At 41.8% G+C, this 23,087-nt stretch overlaps 1 long non-coding RNA gene across 1 annotated transcript; it reads left to right on the top strand.

Annotated features, from left to right (window-relative positions):
• Window positions 1-3,201: 3,201 nt before the first annotated feature.
• LOC139046413 (uncharacterized) lies at window positions 3,202-22,442 on the top strand. The gene is made up of 3 exons (XR_011506479.1): window positions 3,202-3,407; window positions 3,659-5,816; window positions 10,509-22,442. It is a non-coding gene; the product is annotated as an uncharacterized lncRNA (long non-coding RNA).
• The last annotated feature ends 645 nt before the right edge of the window (window positions 22,443-23,087 follow it).

The raw sequence follows: 23,087 nt of genomic DNA, 5'->3' as shown, positions 1-23,087 counted from the left end.
TGGATAATGGGGAACTACAGTGTATTGTGCTTACTGTACAATTAATTTTGATAAATGAAAACGGAGAAAATAGTTCTTGAGACCACAGATCAAGAAGATAAGTGGAGTTAGTGGAAAGCAACTGCGGGATATTACTGTTTGGTGTCAGGCTGCACCCTGCTTCCCACCAGTGTTCAGTCCTTAGCAATTGATGGCAACCTGGTGTAGAGGAGGACTACAGGCTTTGGAGTCAGATCTGGGGTTGATGATCGGCTTTGCATGGTTAGCACGATGTAAACTTGGCAAAACTACTTCACTTCTGCACCTTGGTCTCTTTGTTTGTCTAATGCAGGGAAAGGATTAATGAAATCTATCTTGCATTGTTAAGAAAACTAATGAGACTGTGAATGAAAAACGAGATGCGTATAAAGCACCTGTTCTTTATAAGAACTTGGCCAATGTGAGACCAGTGGTTCTCAAAATGTGTTTTCAGGCCAGCTCTATCACAATTATCTGGGAACTTGTAAAGATGTGCAAATTCCCAGGGGTGATGTCCAGCAATCTGCATGTTAAAGTTTGAGAACTATTGTATTAGACTTTCTTGGAGCTGACAAAGAGGAAATACAGACTTTGATACATGTGCTGCACAAGGGACACCTGAAACTGTTCTCTGAGCCCCTGTGAGCTGAGCTGCTCAGAGAAATCCATGATAGGCGACTCCGTTTCCTGTCCTCCTGCCTGTGGGGAAGAACTGTAGTTAGAGAAACCCTCTGTCTTTTTCCTACTCCTCACTCTGATTAAGCATGCTTCTCCCCACTCTCATAGTTTCTTATCTGGGGGAGGCAAAATGTTGTTCTGTCTTCTCTGTGATTGGGTGAGTCAGTCTATTCTAAGATCAAGTATCAAAGCACATTGTGGCCACATATTTAAGCAACCTCCTCCAATTTAGCCTCTGTCGATAATTGTTAATATTTTGATCTGCTTGATTCTTGCATAGCATCTACTTTTCAATTGGTTCTAGGAAGGGGAAAAAGGACTATTTCTTCTAATTATGCTCTGATAGTTAGCCCCACAAATTATCCTCAATGATCCCAACTTTGGGTATTCACACCTCCCGCATAGTTCCAGAGTTGGGCTGTGTGACCAATACAATATGGCAGAGGTGATGGTATGTCACTTCCAAGATTGGGTTATAAAAGACACCGACTTCCATCTCTTTCTCTCTTGTTGTCTCACAGATCACTTACTCTGGGGGCAGCCAGTCTGAGCAGTCCTATTGAGAGGTGTAGGGGAGGAAGACATTTCCTCTACCCACTCTAGGTTCTTCTGGCTGGACTATGAATTAAATTCACATGAGACAGAATAACAGGAGAAAATCAAACACAGCTTGATAATATGTATACATGGGAGAGACCCAAGTGAACTGAGTAACTCGGCAAAATGGTGGAGGTTCCCATCTTAAATATTGTCTTCAGTTACAAAGAAGGATGTTGGGGGTGGGGGGAGGTGGATATGGGAGGTTACCAGAAAAGTACAGTAAACAAGAGAAAGGTTATTGTGCAGATTTAAGTCTTTGCCTTCTGCACTGATAAGAGTTTCTAGAGATAAGGTCATCTCCCCTTCTTCCTGGAACAGAAAAGGAGACATCTTTACAGATGGAGATTTCCTTTACATCTCTTTACAATGTCTCTTTACAAAGGGAAACTTCTACTTTTCACAGTTTCTCTCATGTCTGCAGTTTTTAAAACTAACCAGCTCAAAATAATCCTCATGCCAAAGAGACATATCTTGGGATGGCGGGTTCCAATCTGCCACAGAGGTCTACACAAACAGCCACGTGAGTGAGAGTAGAAGTGGAGCCTTCGGTCCCATGAAGCCTTCAGAAGACTGCAGTCCTGCCTGACAACTTGAATGCAACCTTGTGAGAGACCCTGAGCCAGAACAGCTTGGTTAACCTGCTTCTGGATTCCTGGTCCTCAGAAATTGTGTGTTGCTTTGAGTTGCTAAGTCTGGGGAGTAATTTGTTATACTGTAATAGATAACTCAGATAGATTTTAATACCTGGAACAGAGTGCTACTGTAACAAATACCTAAAATTTAGGAGTGGCTTTGGAACTGGGCTGTGGACGGTAGCTGGAAAGATTTTAAAGAGTGCATTAGTGAAAGCCTAAATAGCCTTGAAGAGACTATTAGTAAAATTTTGGACTTTCAGCAGACCACTGGTTGGGGTTTAAAAGAAAGTGGGGAAAATCTTACTAAAAACCGGAGGGCAGGGAATCCTTATTATGTAATGGCAGAAACTTTAGCAACATTGTCGTTCAGTAATGTGGAAGACAGAAAATGTACCTAATGAACCCAGAAATATAGCTAAGGAGATTTCCAGTCAGAGTTTTGAAGCTGCCACTGTTTTCTTCTAGCTCTTTAAATAAAAGGCAAGAAGGGAGACATAAGCTACAAGAAGAACCGTTAAACAAAAGGAGCCAGAATTTAATAGTTGTAAAGATCCCAGCCTCTACCTGTGATAAACAATACCGAAATTAAGAAATGACTTCAGAGCAGAGGTCAAATCCAGGGCACCATCAGGGGAATATGATCTAAAGAAGAAGCTGAGGGTGTGACTTATAAAATCTTTTGTTATGACCTCAGAAAGATCAAAAGTGGTGCTTCAGAGTACCAGTTTAGTCACACAAAAGGCCCTTTAAAGGTTTTAAGGGTGTGGCTCACAGGTCTTCTCAATCAAAAATAGGGCTTCTAAGAAGCCTTAAGAGCATTGCTCCTCAGCAGAATCACAAGATGGAGAAAAGGGTTAGCTCAAAGAGATTCGTGGATGAGAATTTTGGCTAATGGAATGGACAAAATTCCTGATAAAATTTACAGGAGATTCACAAAATTTTAAAGAGAATTGCATCAGCAGGAACATTGCCAACTAGAACTCAAAGGGACAGAAAAAGTATAAAATGAAAAGAGGGATTTGTACCCCACCCTCCCTATTCTACTGCAGGTTTGGGAAAGTATTCACCTGCATACATGTACTATCTTTGGTGAAAAAGAGAGGATGGATCACAAGGTGTAGCCAAGAACCGTAGCTGCTGGGTAGGAACAGGACTGAGTTCTATTGGCCTGGCTAGATTTCAGAGCTGCTATGGGGCCTCCTGTGTGCCTCCCATTTCCTCCCTTTGTGAACAGTAAAACCTATGCTGTTTATCCTGGGCCTGCTCTGCCATTGTAGGGCAGCTGTGCGGAGGGCAGATATCCTGTCTCTTTAGTTCACAGGTCTTTAGGCTGAGATGAACTGTGCTGAAGGAACTCTACTGACAGAGCTATACCTGAGGAGCCTCCTGTGAGCCTGGGTCTGATTGAGATGACATGATCCTGGACTTTTAGATGATGCTGTAATGGGATGAGAATTGCAGAGGTCTTAGAATAAGGTGAGTGTATTTTATATGTGGGAAGGACAGGAATCACTGGGGTCCAGAGGGTGGATGGTGATAGCCCGCCTTCAAGGTGGTCTCCTCCTGGTATTCACACCCTTGTAGAGTCCCCTCCCACATTGTACCAGGATTCAGTTGTGCAGCCAATAGGATATGGCAAAAGTGATGGTATGTCATTTCTAAGATCAGGTTATAAAAGATACTGTGGCTTCCTTCTCACTCTCTCTTTCTCTCATCATTCACTCTAGGGGAAGCCAGCCACCATGTAATGAACAGCCCTATAGAGAATGCCAAATGATGAGTAACTGAGGCAATAACCACATGAATAAACTTGGAAGTGGATTCTCCAGTTCCGGGCAAGTCTTCAGAAATCCTCAGCCCCAGCAGACAGCTTGACTGTAATGTCATGAATCAGTACTATGCAGCGAAGCCACTCTTGGATTCCTGACCCTAGAAACTACGTGAGATAATGAATGTTGTTTTAAGTTAATACATTTTGGAGTAATTTTTAATACAGCAGTAGATAATTAATACACACCTCCAATGCAGTCATTGTATTTACATAAGATCTCACAAAAAAAGCAATTTTTAAATTTGCTTGGATAGGTAGTTGATGTCTCTATTTTTAGAACAAGTGCTTTATGCACAAAGGAGCAAAGATGTCTCTTCCTTTTCCTTCTGTATAATCCTTTTGATAGAAGCGAAAACTTAAATCTGGCAGTATTCCGAATAGATATTGTTCACACTTTTCTTTTATTTTAGGTAATTCTAAGTAGACAAAATCAACTACTTGAGAATTTTCTTAGATTTAATTTAGAAACAACATCAGCTGAGTTTTTCATAAAACTGGCTTTAATTTTAGGAATATGAATATTCTTGGAAATTATCTAAATCTCTAAGTAATAATCTTCCCAATTTCTTTTAGTTTTTTGAAAGAGGAGCCTAGTAGGTTGGTGGAAGTTCTATTCTTTTAAAGTTTAGTTTTTGTGAAGTTATCTTTAAGGTACCACAATGGGCTCTAGACATCCAGGATAGAAAGTGTCACTCATAACTTCCATTCACCTATGTTTCGTCTATTTTTCTAAGCTCTTGTGTGAAGTTTGATCTTGTATTTTGCCCCTTTCTCATGTAGAGAATGTTGAAAACCAGTGAGTTTTTACATAATCCAGCTCTACCGTTTACATTCTCTGTCCACAGAGCACATACACAATAATCACAATTCATCATCTTCTCCATCTCACAATTGCCTTTCACCCTCAAGTTACTGCACTTTTCACGTTCTTCTTGTACCTAGAACCCACTGGTCCATTCGACTGGACGTCTGTCTTTCTTCTCCCTTTTTGGAAGACAAGCTATTCCTGTGTTTTCAAGCCCTCCTTTCTAGAACAAGCAAGAGCTTGTTCTTAGAGTTCTTGAAAGCAAGACACTCTCTGTGAGGATACAAGGCTGGAAGCACTTAGTGAGAAACAATTGGAGATCTGTCTGTTCTGCTAGTGCATTCCATGGGGATGTTACACTGTCTGGAAAGAAAGCTCTGTGTGGGCAACAGCCACTTGTACACAGACAACACAAACGGCACTGAACGTCACTTCGTTTACATTAAATGTCTAGAGGATCAACTGCATTTGGAAAAATAACAACAGACTGAGGCAGGTTGATAAAAACCCAAATAACCCTAAAGATCTCTTAGTTGGTCAAGAATTTTCTGCGGTCAGTTCATGCAATTTTGTTTCATGGGAACAAAAGCCCCTAAGGGCCAAACTTCCACAAGAAAACTGTGAATCCTCTTAGGAAATAATCCTGCAATTGTTTCCTCTTAGCAACTTTCAAATACACAATACAGTATTGTTAACTGTAGTCGCCATGCTGTACGTTACATCCCCAGAAATTCTTTATCTCATAACTGGAAGTTTGTACCTTTTGACCCCCTTCACCCATTTTCCTCACTCCCTCCTCCCCTACCCTGCAATTCTTTCCTGAGGATTTTTAGATATTTTTTATATTAGGAAATATATGATGGTGATATCAATATGTGACACCCCAGGCATGAATAAGTTCTTTGTCGTTTATTAGTACTTGAACCTCCTTCCTGCCTTTGTTTCCTTTCTCCTACTTTTTGCTCCCACTTCTCTTTTCCTCCTTTTCTCTTGATTACGCCATCATCCGGAAAAGGACCGTCAGTGGGATCTGGTACTGGATGCAGTCTGAGGGATGCCCTGGTCAGGAGAGGCTGAGCAGGAAGGGATGCGCATTAAGTAGGCTGGTCAGTTCCTAGGCAACCAGGGGTGAGACAGGGGATAAATCTGAGAAGTCTCACAGGGGAAGCCACAGGACCTTGTTCCCAGCAGTTTGCTCTTGAATCTTAGGAGAGCTGCCATGAGGAGAAATCCAGAGCTCTACGATCAGGTCAGTACTGTGTGTGTGTGTTTTTTTTAAAGATTTTATTTTTTCCTTTTTCTCCCCAAAGGCCCCTGGTACATAGCTGTATATTCTTAGTTGTGGGTCCTTCTAGTTATGGCATGTGGGACGCTGCCTCAGCGTGGTTTGATGAGCAGTGCCATGTCCGCGCCCAGGATTCGAACCAATGAAACACTGGGCCGCCTGCAGGGGAGCGCGCGAACTTAACCACTTGGCCACGGGGCCAGCCCCCCAGTGCTGTGTTTTTAAACTCTCGTCAAGTCTGATTAAATGTATATGGGACAGCCATATTGGATAGGGACTAAAGGGCTCTTAGAGTTTCTGATCAGGTTCCTTTTATACGTGACTCCTCTAAGAGAAGAATTTGCTGTGGGAAGGATTCCCTTCCGGGTTGTCTTTGATCAAGCTTTTGCAGCCAGAAGCAATGAGGAGGGAACAGGGGTGACGGGATGGATACTGAGGCCCTGGCCACTGGTCTCTGAAGTTGGGGTTCCTCTGGGGAGGTTTGTCAGGCCCTGGCTTATCACAGACTGGCAATGGGATGCCTGAAAAAGCCACTGGTGGGCTCCCAGGACTGCTTTTCAACATAACAGATAATAACCCGAGTTACCATTGCAAGAAGCAAGAACTTAGAGTTTTCTGAACTTAGCTGAGTTTGTCTGTAAGAATCAAGACAATGGTTCAGGGTGTGGCTCCATTTTGGGTTTAACCTGCAGGCCAGAGGAGGGAACAATGAAAGACTGCTTATGTTTCTGTGGTTTGGCAGAGCTGGAGAAGAGGCCGTAGGATAAATCACTGAGTGCTCATGTCAGAATCTCTGCTGTCTGGTTGGCCTGGTTACTTTTGAGCTCCCTGGCCCAGAGGCGGGCGGTAGACAATCGAAGCTTGTCCTTGGATAATAACAGCCACTATTTATTCAGTGCATCCTATCTGCTAGATGACATATTAGGTGCTTTACACACACAACCTTGACAATCCTTAGAGCTAATGGTCTTCCCATTTGTGAAATCAAAGTCAGGCTATTCAGAGAAATTTAGTGGTTTGTTCAACATCAGGTTTTTAGTAAGTGGTCAAAATTTCAACTCTGGTATACATTACTTTTGCTATAACGTCATGTGCATTCCTAAAAAACCCTCACAGTTGGCAAAATAGTGGACCTAAATAATAGGGCTTATGGGAGAAACGGGATTGGTGCTAAAACACTTTATAATTAGAAATTTAAAAAACCAATAACAGTACAAACAGAAATACGAGCACATCTGAATCTCTCCCAGCGTTTGCACCTTGCATCACAGACGGTCCCCTGCAGCCTTGCATCCTGAGACTCAGCCTTCTTCTAGGGGTGCAGGACCTTGGGGCATTCACTGCCAGTACAGAACCCTTGCATCAACGATAGTAATCTGACCCAAGGTTTTAATACAGAGGGATGCATCTTCAAAGCATCTTCATCAGCGCTCACTGCTTCACCAGATAGTTTAATATTATGGAAAACTTAGTGACTTCAAGAACCACTACTTCATTGAAGGCCATTGTGTAGACATACCAGTTTTTCCCCAAAGTCTTCATATACTTCTAAGACTTTCTCCCTAAATGTAAGAAAACTTGCCCTGATTGCCTCAATTGATGTGTTCACCAACACATCACCAACATAACTTGTGCATCACATTCTTCACTCCCCAAATTGCCGGTCACCGATGAGCTATGTTGCATCAATGGAAACAAGTGCTGTTTCAGATCCAAAAATCCCATTTTGAAGCCCCGTGTGATTTCTTTCCTGTTCTAGAGAGGCCTCGTTGTCTTTGAGGGGAGTTTACACTGGCTGCAGCATTTCTAACTAAAGACTGCTTTTTTTCTTCTCATATAATCTCCATGTCATGATCAGACATAACCAAACTGACAGTGGTTTCTTCATTTCCCCTAATACCCACCCCATGTTAAAATTTTTTGATAGTCTCAAACAGCTAGTTTGTTCAAACCAGGATCCAAACAAGGCCTGTTCACTGCCTTTGGTTGTTATATCTACTATGTCTTTTATTCTATACCCTGTACCCCTTTTTAATACAATTCATTCATTGGAGAAACCAGTCCTTTATATTACAGAATATTCCACATTTTGAATTTGGCTGATTGTTTTCTCATGATGTTTAAATAGTTTCTCTATTCTCCGCATTTATTACCTATAAACTGGTTGTTAGATCTTGAAACTTGATTTAGGTTCAGGTTCAATTTTATTGGTAAGCATACTTCATAAATGGGGCTTTATAGTTCCTCTTGCCTCAGATCTTAAAGTTTAATGTTGAGGCCTCATTTTAGTGATGCTGAGATTGATCAGTGTGTTAAGAGGTGGCAGCTGGATCCCCCTATTATAAAGTCCCCAGATCGTTTCCTAGATCCATTGTTTCACTGAGATTGAAAAATGGGGATTTTCTAAGTTTGTCAGAACTTTGTGTCTATTAGCTGGAGTTCTTTTTGTGACGAACTTGGCCTTATCAGCTCTGGGATAAGCCGAAACACAGCTCAGGAAAGTTGAAGTCTTGATTCTTCGATCAGTTTTGAGAGTAAAGAGTTGTAACATCACAGGCTCAGAGGGTGACCAGCGAGTCTTTCCATGAATTTCATTGCAAACTATGGAATTTTTATATATTGATGTTTTAAGCACTGAAGTCATTCCTTTCTGCTCACATTGTCCCGACTTGGCCAACAGGAGCCTTTTCAGCTTAGTTCTTGTGTACTTTTGACGTGACCTCTTTAGAGTTTATTGTTTCCTTGCTTTCTGGCACAAAATCACGTTTGACTCATTTTATAAATGTCCTGATGTAGATCTGAAATAAACTGTTTCTCAAAAGAAGCTTCTTTTAGTGGAGAATGGTATTTAAAGATCACATTTTGGTCATTAAAGGGGATTTTACTCCTGAACAAGAGCTGGATGCAATTAGACATAGGTTTTCTAACTGGACTAATATTTATAAAACTTTTCCATTGCAATTTCTTCAAGAGAAAATATTCTTATTTTAAATCTAAACTCAGTAGTCTTGACTCCATTTTCCCTGTAAAAAATGTATTTTTTTTCCTGCTTCTTTGATAACATGAGTCTTAGGAATACACTTACTTAATTTAGCCAAATTGATAGAGAAGCAGACTGGTGGACATACTAGGAAACTACCCTAAGTATCTCAAAATGCCCAACTATGAAATTTTGAACTCAGAAGTTATGCTTCAAAATTTGTTTTTGTTTTTGAATATTAACACATTTAAAAGAGTAAACATTTGTTCTTTTTTTGGTTGAAACATTACTATATTTTTCTTTTTATAGGTTATTTTAGCTTGATGGGCATTAACTGTTTGGTTTTGTCCTTGTTTCAGAAATCTGTCCATTGTATCTGTGGTAGTCATTTGCAATCCTTCACATTAACATATGAAAAAATACAACTACAACTTTACTCTAACCACATGTTGTGCAACTTCAAATCAGAGCATTTTTATTACAACAAATTAACAAAGACTTAAAAAATCATATTCTGTTCCAGGGAGATTTAAATGGCAGTCTCACTTTCTAGGCCTGCCCTGCTATCATGATTCTGGGATTTGGTTCGTTTCTACATGGGGCAGCTTCTATCTCCTTCCTTCCCCAAGTATCAGAGCCGCTCACCCACCCGAAAGCCTCTCTTCTGACCTGCCAGGTGGGAGCAGATAATAAATATATTCTGCATAGAATTTAGGGTGCCACTAATTCTTTCTTGAAAGGGCCACATAGTAAATATTTTAGCCTCTGTGGGCTAAGCAACAAAATACTCGAGATATTTTGTAGCAACTTACATAAACATTTAAAATGTAACCATTAAAAACGTAAAAACCATCTTTAGCTTGCAGGGCTGTACATGGAATGAGTGGCAGCCTAGACTTGGCCCGCGGGCCGCAGTTTGCCAACCCCTGGCTAGATCCTCTTGTAAGAAAGGACTCATTGCCCAGCGGCAAGGAGTATTATCTAATGGCCACCTCCTGGTCCATCTCAACTTGGAGCTCAGGTCCTCGCGCTATTCTTGGGGCAGTCCCCAGTCAATGACTGAACGAGGTCTACCCTCCCACTGACAGCCAGCTAGGAAAAGGGACCTGCGTCCTCTAGCTGCAAGGAACTGAATTGGGCCAATGACTTGAATGAGCTAGGAAGTGAGTTCTTCCCCAGAGCCTGTATATAAGAGCCCAGCTTCCATCCTGATGTGGGCCTTCTGAGATGCTGAGCAGAGAGCCAGCCAAACTCTAACAGGCTTCTGAACTACAGAACCATGAGATAATAATTGGGTGTTATTTTAAGCCACTGTTTGTGGTAATTTGTTATACAGCAATTAGAGAATGAATACACTGGGAATTGCTGTTTGCAAGGGGTGGCCCCTGTAACAGGGAGCAGATGGGAGAAAGACAAAGAACGGATCGGAGAGCAAGGAAGCCAATGACCAGACAGACCATATCACAATTCTGTGAATTTATCCTTCAGCTCAAACGCTTTGGCATATATGGATCACTCTATGTTTTCTCAGTGCCTATAAAGATTTCATCAACTATTGAGGGAGTCTTAATTTGTGATGACCACAGGGATGTTAGAATTTCAGCTGATTACTGTTAGTCTTATTGGAGAAGGACTTATTAACTGATGATGGTCATGAAAGCTTTTTTCTTTTTCAGACTGGTTCTCTCCCTCTGCTTTGGTGTTTCTAATTGAAGAACAGCTATTAAGAGTTGAGGGCTGCAGAGAAGAGCCCAGGGCCATACAGATGAATAGCAGTAAGGAGTCACAACAGGAAGCTTGGTTGACAGCTGCTGCTACGTGCAGCAAATACCTGTGACAATACGCAGAGAGTGACAGAGACCTCCAAAGCTGTCCTTAAGGATAACAAAAGGCCAGCCCCCAAATACTGCTTATAAAAATCCAAACAAAACCCAGGAGTCTCACCACCCAGCTTTTAAAAATCCATTAGTTCTTCCAGGCAGAAGCACTTGCAGGAGTAAAATGGCTTATTTCAGTGAAAGCCGTGTGATAATGGAGCAAAGCTGCAAGATCTTGGAAATTAAAGATTGATGAAACTAACAGCTGAAACAGAAAAGAGATACCCCATTTGAATGCATTTTGAGTGCTCCTGTGAGGCGTGCAATCTAATTGTGGTGTAACTGCCAGCTACTGATCATAGTTTTTGTTCCTATGGTTTATGCTACCTGAGGTCTGTGTCTATGCGTGTGAGAACTGTATGGGTGACCAGAGCTGGTCAGGACACCTCTGCAGCAATAATCAAAGGTCAGAAGGCAGATGGAGCTGAATATATTGTGTAGCAGAAGGTGCAGCATTCAATTTCCCTGATAACCAGTTCCAGCTTAATTGCACAGAATTCCAAGACTTTGTTAATGAAACACAGCATAGAGGGTTTATGCTAGGAATAGCATTACATTGATTACCTAGTTTCAGAGTAAGGAATTAAAGGGAAAAAAACCTTGGGATTTATCCTGCTTTTACTGTAGTAACTGTAGACAGGAAAAAGAAATAGTCTCTGTCATTAAAGCTCTTATTTACAGAACACTAGCTAGTAAATTTAGAAGTAATGATAGAAATAGAAAATAATCAGTTTGGAAGACATCATGAAATAATTGCTCCAGGCAAGAATCAATGAGGAGTGCTAACACTATTAGCAGAACTGATGAGTTGACAGAGAACTAGATATTCACATGGTACCAAAGTATCATCCCCACAGGTTACTTGCTATTAGCAAGTTTGCAATAGAGAAATAAAGCTATTATCACTTGGTAACCTAACTTACCATTCAATTATCCCACTGTTAATGGTGTTGTATGACTCAGAGATAATGTCTAAGAAATTATATGTCATCACCTGTATTCTGACCAACAATGTTTAAAATGGAAGCTGGATCTGAAGGTTTGATTAGATTCAAGCTAAAGGAAATACAAAGCAGAGAAGAACAAATTAAGTGACATTCTGAGGAAACAATTGGGTACATTCAGAATGTGGGACTTCTATAAGACAGTTGGTCTGGTCTCTTAAAAAAAAAGTCAATGGCAAGAAAAAAAAGAGGAGTTGCTAGATTAAAAGACTAAGGAGGAAGAACCAAGTCCAATGCAGGATCCTTGACCAGATTTTGGTTTTTTGAAAAAGCTTCAGAAACACATTGGGCCAATGGTGAACATTGGAATATGGATTGTTCAAATATCAGGCAGGGTCATTGCAGGAAACAGATGAAAAACTCAAAAGAACTCAATCATGAAGTATTTAATGAAGAGACTATGGAGAGGTGTGGTCAGGGCTAGAGACACCAACAGGGGATGCTGAGGTACCCAGGATTAGTAGGGAAGCCCTCACCACACATGGCCCTGATGGAGCAGGCATGGGGGCAGTTATGAGAGCTCAGTCATGTGTACCCAATGCTAGACCAGCAACCTGGAAGGGAGGAGCAGAGAAAAAGTATCCCAGCCTCTCTCCTTCTGTTCTCATCCTTTCCTGGTGCTCCCTGATGGCTTCTGATGCCTGTGGGTACCTCCCATTGGCTGAATCCAATTGGACGCCTGTCTAAGGCAGACTGTATTAGTTAGCCTCTTGGGGCTCAGAGTGCAGCAGAGAAGACAGATAATACATCTAAAGGTGGGGAGCAAAGGGACAATAAAACACAGTTGGGTAGTGGAGTAGATTAGAGAATTCTTGTTGACTGTTAGGTATGATAATGGTATTGTGGTTACATAAGAGAATGTCCTTAGGTTTTATTTATTTTTGAAAAATACTTGTTGAAGTATTAAGGGATGAAATGTCATGATGTCTCATTTATTTTGAAATGGTTCAGCAAGAAAGATAGAAAGACAAGTATATAGAATACATACATGAAGCAAATATGGAAACAAGCTTATAGGATTTCCATCTTCATTGCCACCAGCTCTGTGCATCAGGCTTTAATTCTGTTTCAACTAAAGAAATAGTCCTTTCTCCCTTTTCCTAAACTCAGTAGTTGGCACATGGTAAATGCCAAAAATTGAATTCTGACCCATTCACCCTTTCTCAGTGATAATCATATTTCCCGACTGCCCTATGCACACTTCTGTTAAAAAGAAACTTATCACATTGTTATATTTTGTCTCTCTTGCAAGCCGTGAGTTCCCTGATAGCAAGGGTTTTATCTTATTAATTCTTGAGCACCTACTGTGTGCCTCATATTATTCTACAAAATATGTTATGATTTGGTTCTATCACTCACAAAAGAAATGCTATGAGAAGTGACAAGACAGAGAGGCTAGAAAAAGTAAGAATAGAAGTTATATCAGGGGGTAGAGCCTTGCTATCAACTGAATGTTTGTGTGTCCCCCTGCCCCTGCAAATTCATATGTTGTGGCCCTAATCCTCAATGTGATGATATTTGGACGTGGGGCCTTTGGGAGGTAGTTAGATCCTGAGGGTGGAGCCCTCATGATGGGATGAGTGCCCTTATGAGAAGAAGCATGAGATGGATAATCTCTCTTTCTGCCATACGAGGACACAGCAAGAAGGCAGCTATCTGCGAATCAGGATGCGGGCTCTCACCAGACACATGATTTGCCAGCACCTTGATCTTGGACCTCCCAGCTTCCAGAACAGTGAGAAATACGTTTGTTGTTTAAGCCACCCAATCTATGGTATTTTGTTATAGCAGCTTGACTAAGACAAGCCTGACCAAAGGGTCAAAAATGACCTTCAGAAAGAGAGGGGAAGGTAAAGGACAGGGTGTCGGAGGAAGAGAGGATGAAGGATAAAGCTTGACTAGATGGCAGACCCTCAGTGAAGTTCAGTCCAGGGTGAGTGAGAGGTCCTGGGGTGAGGAACGGCAAGTAGCAGCAGGGCCGCGGTGGGGCTGAGGTCCCCAGGAGGTCTGGGATGTCCTCAAGTGAGGAGGAGCCAGGTGTGCTTAGCCATCCAGACCAGTTAGCTCGTAGGCAGAAGTGGGGGCCAGAAGTGCTCAGGCCTTACAGTCCAGGGATCAAAACAAGCAGACAGAAAAGGCAGAGTGCAGAATCCAGACAGGGATGCTGGCAACAAGATCTGAGACACTGTACAGTCAGATTTGAGAGGAGGCAAACTATGGATTGATGTAGATGATCATTTCTGGAAATTCTACTTAGGGACTTACTCTGAACATGTATAGCATGGTATCACTTCAAAGTCATTTGTGTTATTTTGGATGCATGCATGATAAAGGCTAATGCTTATTGAGCACTTAGCGTATGCCAGTCACTCTTTTCTGTATATAACATGCAACCCATTTGAACTCACACCAACCCCGTGAGGGTAGGTACTATCATTATGCCTGTGTTACAGATGAAGGAAGAGAGAGGTAAGAGTAACTTCTCTAAGACCGATCCTCTACAGGCCGACTTTATGGAAAAAATGAGCTAGCTTACTGCAATGGTCCGTGGAAACTGACCAGGACTGATTGCCTTAAACCCTGGGCCATAGCCAAACACAAGGCTTGCCCTCTACACCATTCTTCTTACCAGGGAGTGGCTGGTGCTTCCCCAACCATGAATGTTAAGGTAAGGGATCCTGCTGGTAGCTCGTATCCCAGCTCTCTGATCTTGCAGACAGAAGGACTGGCGTTCCGCCCTCAACCACCCACGCTGAGATGGAAGGATAGGGCTAGAGGCAAGACCTACCACCACATCGCTGTTGTATTCCAGCCTCTGATGACACCAGAGAGGAGCCTGGGCTTTCCTAATCATGCAGCTTCAAAGCTCCACAACCCAAGGGTAGAGGGCCCCTCTCCTGAAGTCCACCATCCAGAACTGCCAGATTGCTGTGTGCTGTCCTAGAATGAGTAACCGGAGACCCACAGACCTAGTTGTTTTCTTCCCTCCATTAGGGTTTCCCAGTAAATGCCACTTCAGAAGGTTGGCCATTTGCCCTATTTGCATGATTAGTTACTAAAGTATGTAGAGGAACTTTTGAAGGTCACGCAGCCAGTGAGCGATAGAACTGAGATTTGAACTCAGACAGTCCAGACGCTACCATGTCTTTGCATGGTGTCTAGTGGGTGGCTACGCTTTTGTGTCCTATGTCTCTGCATTTCTCCATCATGTCTAACACAGAGACTTGCACATACATTCTCTCTAAATATTTGAATGACTGTAACAGTGACGTGAAATAACAAGGAAGGGAGACAGCACTGATTTAATCAGAAATCTTATAGTTATAAAACTAGCCCAGCAAATTCTCTACACACAGGATACGAATGCTTTGTATTTAATTGCTAAAGTGTTTTGAAGTTGAATTTAAGTTAATAATACTATTGCATCTGTCAGCTAAATCAAAGAGCCAGTAAACAACCAACCCTATTTTCCAATCAAGAGGGAATAATCCTTTAAGGAATACAGAGGGCTTCAGAGAGCATGTGATCAACATTAAATTGTGTGATAGACTCTTACAGCCTCAAGAGATAAGGCAAGAGATAAAGATAGAAATGGAGTAGTTGGCATAAGACCTCTCACAAATGGGTCCCTAAGTGGATTTAGGGGAAAGGATAGGATTTGGATAGAGGAAAAGAAGAGAAAAATTGCCTACAGGTATAATGAAAAGCACAGATACAGAAATGAACAGAGAAGATGTTGCAGGCCAGTGAAAAAGGATCATGCTCTAAATTACGCGATGGAAACAGTGAGAGAAGTTAGAAAAACATGATGGGGCATATTATATGCTTCCAAACATTGTTGGTGGGCACTTGAGCTAGATAGTAACATAGTGTTCACAGGTGGGAGAGAGGCGGAATGAAAGAAAGCTGTGCTTTGCAAAAATTAATCTGGTAGCAGGGTTTAAATGGATCAGAAGGAACACCAATTAGAAGGTTATTTGTGGATTTCCAGCAGCATGACAAACTGAGCTGATGCAGACAGATGTTCCTCCCACTACGAACACTCAGAATTATGGGATCAAATATTAATGGGTGATGGGCAATGATGGTAAAACAGAACAATATGATAGATGATGCTAAGAACGGGAGTTGGGAGAATCAGATTTAAGATTCTAAGGTCCTTAAATGTAACATGTACACTGGCCTGAAAATGCAGTACTAAAAGAATAGGAAGAAAACACATGTTTCCAACCCAGCCACAAGAATAAAGAAAATAATCCAAGTGGAAGGAAGGAATAGTGTCCCTTGGAACACAACAACAGAATATAATACGAACGGTACTTCTTATATGTAATATAAGTATTAAGCCTAGGGTAGAATGGACACATCGATTTCAGAATAGTGGTTTATTCTGAAATAATAAATTATGTCTCAAGATTATGTTAAACACAGGGAGGGAGGGAAGCAAATGGAACTGGAAGAGAGTTCAAAAAGGCTTCAACTCTATCTGTACTGTTTTTTGTTCCTTGAAAATACCTGACGCAAATACATATATCTCCTTATTAAAACTTGGGATGAGTACATAGATGTGTATGTGCTTTAATTTGACGTTGTATAATAAAATATCTGAAAAGCTTTTAAAGTAAGTGAAGCCTGAGGTGAAGGGTCTAGTTTGATGTTGAACAAGAGCTTTCTAATGTTACTCTCAGCACCTCCACCCCCCGCAGGAACCCCCTAAATAGTATCCATGAAGCTGGTGTGGCAACAAGATCTGAGGGTTCAAATTCACGAGTCTCAGAAAGGTGTACCTTCTCACTTTTGTTATTAAGGGTTTACGATTCTACACGACAAAAGCTGCAGCCCCTCTCTGTAGGGGAAGACGCAGGTACCGGGTTTGTTCCGCAAGCTGTTTATGGTGCCCTCTAGTGGCAGAGCTCACTTTTTTGTGTGTTGAAGGTTTACTTTGTATATATTTTCCAACATATTAATGAAACATATATTGGATTTTGTTTTTATTTATTTTTTAAAGATTGACACCTGAGCTAACAACTGTTGCCAATCTTTTCCTTTTTTTTCTGCTTTTTCTCCCCAAATCCACCCAGCACACAGTTGCACATTTCAGCTGGGGGGTCCCTCCAGTTGTGGCAGGTGGGACACCGCCCTAGCATGGCCTAATGAGTGGTGCCATGTCTGCACCCAGGATTTGAACTGGCGAAACCCTGGGCTGCTGAATCGGAGCACACGAATTTAACCACTTGGCCATGGGGCTGGCCCCAAGGATTTTGTTTTTATTATTAAGCAAATACAAGCAATTCCAGAGTAACTGGCTTTTTAATTTTATTATTCATTCATCTCTATAGTGAAAAGATCATGCTTTTCTTTTTAACCATAGGTTAAATCTGTTAAATTTGCATAGGTAAAATATAAGACATAAAATTTTATACTTTATAGGAAGTCAGTAAAGATATGTCAATGCCCTTATTTTCTTTCTTTCTTTCTTTCTTTTTTTTTTGCTTGAGGAAGATTAGCCCTGGGCTAGCAGCTGCACCAATCCTCCTCCACTTTATATGTGGGTTGCTGCCACAGCATGGCTGCGAGTAGCATAGATCCATGCCTGGGATCTGAACCCATGATCTTGAGCCACCAAAGCGGAGCGTGCAGTGAACTTAACCATTAGGCCACGGGGCCAGCCCCATCAATGCCCTTATTTTCAATAATACATTTGAACCTGAAGGAAAACAAAGCAATAATATGAAATAGTTCTGATGAACTTTCCCATATTTATCAGAGTTGGGGTGGGTCTTCGTCTGATGATGTTAGTCAACAGCTGTAGCGGTATCAGTCATAATTTTATTTATTATTTAAACCTTGGCCACAACCTTACTTCTCTAATTTGAATCTAGCATTCTCTTGGCTAGTGGTTTTAATTGGAGATACATATTAGACTTACCTCTGAAGTTTTATTAAAATATAGACGTTTAGGACTTACTCCAGATTAACTGACTCTCTTTCCTTGATGTTCTTGATATATTCATGGTATAGTCTTAGAAAATGCTTGGTATCTCCTTGGTATATAGGCAACATGTCTCAAGATTATTATGTGTAAAAATGATGTTCATCCATTTTTATGAATCAGATAAAACATATACTGACTTTGAAAATTGCTTAATCATTGTCCCTATAGACATTTTTGTCTAAAACTTTCTTGAAATGGCTTTATCTTTGTCTTATATGCCACAGAAACAACCAAGTTTCCTTGTCAGTTGCAATATTCTAGTTATAAACTCTCATCAGAACATTCAGTTTGAAAACTATCAGTAATCCATTTACCACAGCTGTTGTAAGGCTTTATTATCTACAAATAGTTTTTTTTTTTCTCTAGTGCTTTCCTGAAGTTTCTGCAATTAGCTACAGGCCAGAGTTTGTATCTTCAAACATGAGTGTCTCAGAACCCCATAGAAAAGGACTACACCAGGTCTTTAAACTAATGACACTTCAAATAAACTCTTCTATTGGCACTGCTTAGGTAAATTTTAGTCTATCCCTGGAGACTAAGTCAGGATTTCCAGAACACTTTGGTTGAGAAGCAGATGGCTTCAGAAAACTGCTAACTCAAGAGACACAGAACAAGAATTGATTACATGGGACTGAATGAACTGATGAGGCATGATTGCAGTTATAAGTCTGGAATATTGTTGATGCTGTTTTAATGCTATATTTTCTGGATGTAAAAGGAAACCATTTCTTCTTAAGCTATCTATACCCCATAACAATTTAGTAGACTTTGCTTTTATAAACTGAAATAAAACATTTTAAGTGATATATTTTTCTCACTGACCTCCCCATCCCTTATTTCTTGAATTCAAAAACCGTTATTGAGTGTTCTTAGTTTTCACAGCTATATAGTTACTTACAAAGGTTCAATAAGAATCTGTCCTACTTTTACCAGGTTATAACTGGAAAAATTGATTACACCTTGCTTGAAATGTCATATTCGGGAAAGATGTCAACTTAATCAGATATGACCAGACACTTTCAAGGAAGAATCCCAGAAAACTGGCTTGGTACCTGGCTTACAGGTTTTAGCCCTACAAGTGAGTAAGACAGTCACTTCTGGGCAGGCCAGGAAGGTTGTGGTATTCCGGGGACCTCAAGAACAGAGGAACAGAGGGATTTGTCCATATTTATAGATACTACCAGTGAAATGTGGAGGAGAGAAATTTTTCAGCTTGGCTAAGAGGCTAAGCTCAGGACAGCAAATATTAAAGACTTTTAAAAGCTCATCAGAGATTCCTTATAACTTTCAGGAAAGCAAGCTTAAGAAGCCTTCTCTCATAAATTAATATCCTTGGTGCACCTATGTAAATAATCAGGCAAAACTATATGACTTTTCTTACTGGTCCAGATGCCATCCACATTTGCTAGGTTATACAATAATCAGAGTATATAAGATACTAAGTAAGATTTATGGTTAGATATGCCATTAATATGGTCTCTGGTTCTTTTTCTTTTTTTCAGGTCATAAACTGATTCTTTATTAAATGGATCTAGCTCTTTCTTTATAAATCATTTACTGTACAACTTCTTGGCTCACTATTTAATATGAATGAGATAGAAATAAATCTGCACAAATTCCCTGCTCCCTTTCAGGAGCGGGAGGGCATACAAGGCAGAAGGGATGACAGGATGGTTAGGGGGAAGTGGAGCCTAGGAGATCAAAGAATGAAAGCTGAGAAGTTGTGATTTGACTTCAGAAATATGATATGGGACTTTAACATCAAGTCACTCTCCTTTTTCTCTTCTGCCACAGTTGGAAGAAAGAGATAGTTTCAGTTTTTCATTTAATTCTGAGAAAACAATATTGTTGCCCTGGAGGCATGTTTTACCCCTAATAATAATGATTTGATATAAATTTAGATTTTTCTCTGCACAAAATGTCTATTATTAAATTCTTATTCCTTTTACTATTTTTATCTCAAATTCAGGAAAAGAGAATTGAAGAAAAACTAGTTTAAACTAAGTTTTGGTTTTGTTCACTACACCTCAGAGCATATTTTTGGCCATACCACAGTCTTAAGTATTTTCACATGCCCTTTTTTTTTTCTGAGGAAGATTTGCCCTGAGCTAACATCTGTTGCCAATCTCCCTCTTTTTTTGCTTGAGGAAGATTACCCCTGCACTAACATCTGTGCCAATCTTCCTCTATTTTATATGTAGGTCACCGCCACAGCATGGCTGATGAGTGGTGTAGGGCCCTGCCAAGATCTAAACCTGTGAACCCAAGCCACTGAAGCAGAGTGTGCCAAACTTAACCACTAAGCCATGGGGCCAGCTCCCACAAGACTTTTTTTTATGGTTTCCCTTACTTAACTGATCACAACTGATTTTCCAAAAATTGAGATATAATTGACATAAAACATTCTACTAGTTTCAGGTGTACAACATAATTGTCTGATATTTGTCTACATTGACCACCACTGGTTTCAATTACTTGTTTCGTAGTTCACATTGCGTGCTAGACTCTAAGATGTAAATACATTTTGTTCAAGACAAAACCAAAGAAACGACAGTTAAATGTATTTAGAGTGGAAGTGACAAGTTCTAGATGGCATCTGCTCCAGTGGGCTTTTCTTCTCCTGGGTCACCCGTGCTAGTTCAGGAGCTGCAGCTGCTGGGGCACAGGCTGAGGGTTCTTCTTAAAGATTTCAAACCAGCCCTTACTAGATTAAATTGGTTTTATTTGTGCATTCTCAACTTATTTTATTTTATTTTATTTCCAAAAGTTTCTGTGAAATGCATGTACCAACTGCCTGGCATTTCCCCCCATTATCATGGCCCTTCCAGGCATAGTCCCTGACCTCCTATGAGGTGGGTGGGGGTGTGGGAGCAAACAGCCGCCCCCACAGTGCAGCCCCATGGGCAAGAGCTTGGACTCTAGGGCTCCACCCTTCACATCCCAGCTCCCTACCAACAAGCAAGCTATTTAAATTCCCTGTGCCTCAGTTTCCAAATCTGGAAAATGGGCTCAGTCATAGTACTTATGCGATAGGGTCTAAGATTAAGTAAGAGAGCTGCAGATAGAGAACTTTGTAGAAGGCAGTACATATTAAGCACTCAGAAGTTAGCTGCTATTATTATTACGAGAATGTTATTTTTAGCCACTCAGAAGACGTCATCCTCTCACAGAGCTCCAACAGCAGTGTAATAGAAATAGAAACCACAACACAAGACACAGTAAAAAGCAGGACAGTGGTAAACTTCTGATCTGGAGGTCAGCTCTATTTTCTGTGTGCTTGGTAGAAACTGGCAGGGAAGTTTTAGAAAAATTACCTTTCGTTTACAGCAATGACGGGAGAGCGAGTGGGTGGGCTACTCAATTTTCACTGTCAGTGTAAGTGGGAGCTTGCTGCCTGGAAGCTGGAGCCACGCTACTGGAAGCTCTCAGTGAGCTTCTCTCTCCTTTTTCTTTTTGAGGAAGATTAGCCCTGAGCTAACACCTGCTGCCAATCCTCCTGTTTTTCGTGAGGAAGACTGGCCCTGAGCTAACATCCATACCCACCTTCCTCTATTTTATATGTGGGACGCCTGCCACAGCATGGCTTGATAAGCAGTGCTAGGTCCACACCCAGGATCCGAACTGGCAAACCCTGGGGTACTGAAGCAGAACGTGCAAACTTAACTGCTGTGCCACTGGCTGGTCCATCAATGAGCTTCTCTTAATTAGAGTCCTAGGAAGGCTGGTGCCCTCTAGGCAGCCAGTTAAAAGGGCTTTCCCTAGGCCTCACTCACTTTAAATACCATTAGAAAAGACTTGAGTTATGATTATGTATTTCTCTCTCCCAACTACTTCTACCCATGTCAATTGAATCACTTAAGCAAAGCCACCCCTTTCTCATATGGTGCTTCTGTGTACCATCAGCCTATGGAACAGGTTTGGTTAGCATTTATAGCCAATATTTGTTAGCTCATGCCTCTTACCTGCTCACTAGGGGGAGACTTTATCCCCTACAGAGCCCCTCTTTACCACGCCTTCCCAGGGAACCCTAGGCGGTGTCTCATTAGTTCACCAATTACCCTCTGCCTGCTGGGCCCCTTGGGTGGGTCATGTTTTACTCATTTGTCATACGTCACCTCCTGGAGCCTGCTGCCTTGCCTGGGACACTGAGTCTCAAGCTGCTAGAGCTTCCAGATCCTAAATGGTAAACCATGCCCTTCAGTCCTTATTGGACCAGAAGTGGACTGAATGCTGCTCTCTCTGTGGAATTCAGACCTGGTCTGTGACCCTGGGCTGGGCACCCGCTGCCAGACTGAACCCACCACTGTCCTGTCTCTCCTCCATTGGTCCCTGCACCATAAAACGTCCTTCCCTCCCCTTTGTGCTAATCCACTCATGCAAATGTACACTTGGGGAGTGGATCGATAGCCCTCACAGGCGGCCTCAATTCAGCCTTCCCTCCCCTGCTGTACTTTTCTCACCAGTCAACCCTTTATTGTCTCTACAATATATCGTCCCCTCCCCATGGGTCTCGGAGAACATATAGATGAATAGTCCATAGCTGGGGCACCGTGCTTTTCCTGGGCTAGACTCCACGGGTATTTACTTTGCATGGTCAGTAGCTGATGAACTCTAAGAACCACATGAGTGAGTTTGGCTTCTAAGGGGATTTCAAAGCCTCTTCTATGGCAAGCTGACCCCCACCCAAGGCCTCTTCCCTTCCTGCACTGAGCCCTTCATGGGTCCTCCTGATCCTGGGGAAGCCCTCAGGGTGTGTATGTGGCGGGGGGGGGGGGGGGGGGGGGGGGGGGGGGGGTGCCGGTGTGTGTGTGTGTGTGTGTTTATGCATGTATGAGGCAGGTGTGGCAGGACAAGGATGATTTTGTTGGCTCAAATGAGCATATTAGGAGTTGACTGCTGGCTGCATGACTGGGTTGACTCCTCCATTCTCATCTCCAGGCCCACCCTGTTCATCCTCAGGTTTAGCCATTACTCTTGGCTCTCCCACATCTACAGGGCTGGAGGGAAAAGCCTTTTCAGAGCTGCTGCTTTGTGCCCTGTCCCATGTTGTTGCTTTGGCCCTGACCTGGAGTGGTCTGTCAGCTCTTTCTAAGGTCTGTGAGGAGCCTGGGTGTTGACAAGGTAACACTTCTCTCTACCCTGCTCCTATCACTGTGGCCACCCTTGCTGGCTCATTGCCTCCCTCTCAGTCTTTGTAGCAGCCAGGGCCCCAACAGGAAGCAGATGCTATATTCAAATTAGGATAACTCAAAGAGGGTTTATTTACAAAAGGACCAAATATAAAGGCGTGGGTGGGATATGGGGGAAGCACAACGCCAGCACAGAAGCCCAGGGTTGAAAGCAACAGAGTCACCTCCCCAGGACTAAGGAGGAGAGGGG

This window comes from Equus asinus, chromosome 10 (genome assembly GCF_041296235.1).
Source record: "Equus asinus isolate D_3611 breed Donkey chromosome 10, EquAss-T2T_v2, whole genome shotgun sequence".
Classification (NCBI taxonomy): domain Eukaryota; kingdom Metazoa; phylum Chordata; class Mammalia; order Perissodactyla; family Equidae; genus Equus; species Equus asinus.
The sequence above is the reverse complement of the archived record's forward strand: the minus strand, read 5'-3'. Positions and strand labels throughout refer to the sequence as shown.